Source organism: Humulus lupulus, chromosome 2 (assembly GCF_963169125.1).
Source record: "Humulus lupulus chromosome 2, drHumLupu1.1, whole genome shotgun sequence".
Taxonomy (NCBI): Eukaryota; Viridiplantae; Streptophyta; class Magnoliopsida; order Rosales; family Cannabaceae; genus Humulus; species Humulus lupulus.
The window spans coordinates 67770980-67774262 of NC_084794.1; the positions used below are offsets into that span (position 1 = coordinate 67770980).

Genomic DNA, 3283 nt, shown 5'->3' on the forward strand with positions numbered 1-3283 from the left:
CAATGGTAGAAATTTTTGCTCTATCTACCTCAATTCCTTTACTTGAAATTTTATGGCCAAGAACAATCCCCTATTTTACCATAAAATGGCATTTCTCCCAATTCAACACCAGATTTGCCTTTTCACAACGATTCAACACGTTTTCCAAGTTACCCAAACAGATGTCAAATGATGAGCCAAAAACAAAGAAATCATCCATGAATATCTCAATACACCTTTCTACCATATCTGAAAATATAGCCATCATGCACCGTTGAAATGTTGCAGGGGCATTACATAGTCCAAATGGCATTCTCCTGAAAGCAAATGTGCCATAGGGACATGTAAATGTTGTTTTCTCTTGATCCTCTGGTGCAATAGCAATCTAATGATACCTTGAATACCCATCCAAGAAACAGTAGTAGATATGGCCTGCTAATCTATCAAGCATTTGATCAAGGAAAGGCAAAGGAAAATGATCCTTCCTTGTTGCCTTGTTGAGCTTGCGGTAATCTATACAAATCTGCCACCCCGTTACAGTTCTTGTTGGAATTAGTTCATTGTTTTCATTTTTTACCACGGTCACACCACCCTTTTTAGGTACCACTTGCACAGGGCTCACCCATGCGCTATCAAAAATTGGGTAGATCACCCCAACAACCAACCATTTAAGAATCTGCTCAAGTACGACTTCCTTCATGGCTGGATTGAGTCTTCTCTGGGCCTCTATGGATGGCTTGCTATTCTCCTCCAATAAGATTTTATGCATTACTGTTGATGGGCTTATTCCTCTAATATCCGCCAATGTCCACCCAATGGCCAATTTATGATCCCTTAAAACCCTCAACAATTTCTCCAATTCTATCTTTGACAGGTCAGCTGACACAATGACAGGTAAAGTTTCATTCTCTCCCAAATATGTATATCGCAAATGATCTGGAAGAGCCTTCAATTCCAGCTACGGTGGCTGCTGAATGGATGTTAGCGGTTTATCAGGCGCGTCTGCTAATTCTTGAAACTTCTTCCAGTATGCTAGGAAGGAATTGATCCAGTTTACACAATCTCTTATCCCGGCATCATCATCATCGACCTCATCACCTAATAATACTGCCTCTAAGGCATCACTATTCATCCTTCTCTTCGAGACTGCCTTCTCTATCACATCCACACTATAGCAACTGTCACTAGCCACCGAATACTTCATGGCCTTGAAGACATTAAAGACCACCTCATCTCCTTGAACTCTAAGCTTAAGCTCTCCCTTTTGAACATCAATAAGAGCTTGACCTGTGGCTAGAAATGGTCTGCCGAGAATAATAGGTACATCTGTATCCTCCTCCATGTCCAGAACGATAAAATCAGCTGGAAATATAAACTTATCCACTTTCACAAGAACATCTTCAATAATACCCCGTGGATGTGTCACCGATCGGTCTGCTAGTTGTAGAGTGACGGTTGTTGGTTTTTCCTCCCCCAAACCAAGTCTTCTAAACACAGATAAGGGCATCAGATTAATACTCGCCCCCAGATCACATAAAGCGTGTTTGCATTCAAATTTGCCAATGGTGCAAGGTATGGTGAAGCTCCCCGGATCTCTCAGCTTTTGGGGTAACTTCCTTTGTAATATCGCGCTGCACTCTTCAGTGAGTGTTACAGTCTCATAGTCTTCCATCCTCCTTTTCTTGGACAGAATCTCCTTCATGAATTTCACATAGCTGGGCATCTGTTCTAAGGCCTCAACAAAAGGAATATTTATATGCAGCTTTTTAAACACCTCTAAAAACTTAGAAAACTGTTTATCCAGTGTAGTCTTTCTAAGCCTCTGAGGATAGGGAACTCGAACTGGCTGCTCATTAACAACTGGCGGACTCTTTTCTGAAAGCTGGTGGTCTTCAGTAACCTTTGCTGGATCAGACTGTTCACCCATCTCTCCCTTCTGAACCACTGCCTGTGGAGATCTAAGCTGCTCAATTTGCTTCCCACTCCTCAGAGTAATTGCCTGAACTTGCTCCTTAGGGTTGACTTCAGTATTACTAGGCAAATTTCCCTGCGGTCTGTTATTAAGCATATTAGCCAACTGCCTTACTTGTGTTTCCAGGTTTCTGATAGAAGATCTAGTCTCTGTCATAAACTGAGTTTGAGTGTTGGTGGGGTCAATAATGCAGCTTGCAATTCATTAGGCCTTTCAGGTGGAGCTTGATTCATTGATTGTTGATGCCTAGGCTGTTGTGATGAAGAGGCTTGATGCATTGGTGGCTGAGGCATATTATTCTGAAATTGACCCTGAAACTGAGGTTGCTGGCCCTGATTATTCCTCCAAGAAAAATTAGGATGATTTCGCCACCCAGGATTGTAAGTATTGGAGAAGGGATTATTGAGTGGCCTCTGAAAGTTTCCCACCGCTTGAACCTGAGCTTGATCCATCAGAATGTTATTATTAATACTGGTAGGGCACTGATCAATAGAGTGAGAACCACCACAAATTTCACACCTAGCTGCCATTTGAACCGCATTAGCAGATACAGTACTCTGTTGTAACTGTTTTGTCAAGTAGGTTACTTGTGCTGTTAGAGCAGTGATGGTATCCAGCTCATGCACCCCAGCTACCTTTCTGACCCCCGATGATCTTTCTTCAGACCACTGATGATTATTTGTGGCCATGTCCTCCAACAGCTCATAAGCACCAGTTGCACTCTTGCTCATAAAAATACCACCCGCTGAAGCATCAATAATGGTTCTAGTAGTAGGACATAAACCATTATAAAAATTCTGCACTAACATCCACTGTTCAATGCCATGATGAGGACATCTTCTCAAAAGTTCCTTGAACCGTTCCCAAGCTTCATACAATTATTCTCCATCATTCTGGCAAAAATTATTGATTTCTCCCCTCAATTTAGCAGCTTTGGAAGGAGGGAAGAATTTTGACAAAAACTTCTGAGCCAAATCTTGCCAGGTAAATATAGAGTTCGGTTGCAAAGATTTCAGCCAACTTTTAGCTCCATCCCTCGGCGAAAATGGGAAAAGCCTAAGTTTAATAGTGTCATCACTCACCCCATTGTATCTAAAAGTTCCACACAGCTCCAAAAAATTAGACAAATGGGTGTGAGGATCTTCAGAAGGCAACCCATTAAATTGAACAGAGGATTGCACCATTTGTAGAATAGCTGGCTTGATCTCAAAGTTGTTAGCCTCTACAGCTGGTGGGCGTATACTGTTTTGTACTCCCGTCAGAGTGGACAGTACATAGTCTCTCAGGCTCCTCTCAACATTGTTTTGAGCTTGACCCCCTTGTGCAATCCCA

General features: G+C 42.1%; 1 non-coding gene across 1 annotated transcript; it reads left to right on the forward strand.

Annotated features, from left to right (window-relative positions):
• The first annotated feature begins 2770 nt into the window (after positions 1 to 2770).
• LOC133820477 (small nucleolar RNA R71) lies at positions 2771 to 2877 on the forward strand. Its single transcript, XR_009886885.1, has one exon. It is a non-coding gene; the product is annotated as a small nucleolar RNA R71 (small nucleolar RNA).
• Positions 2878 to 3283: the final 406 nt, after the last annotated feature.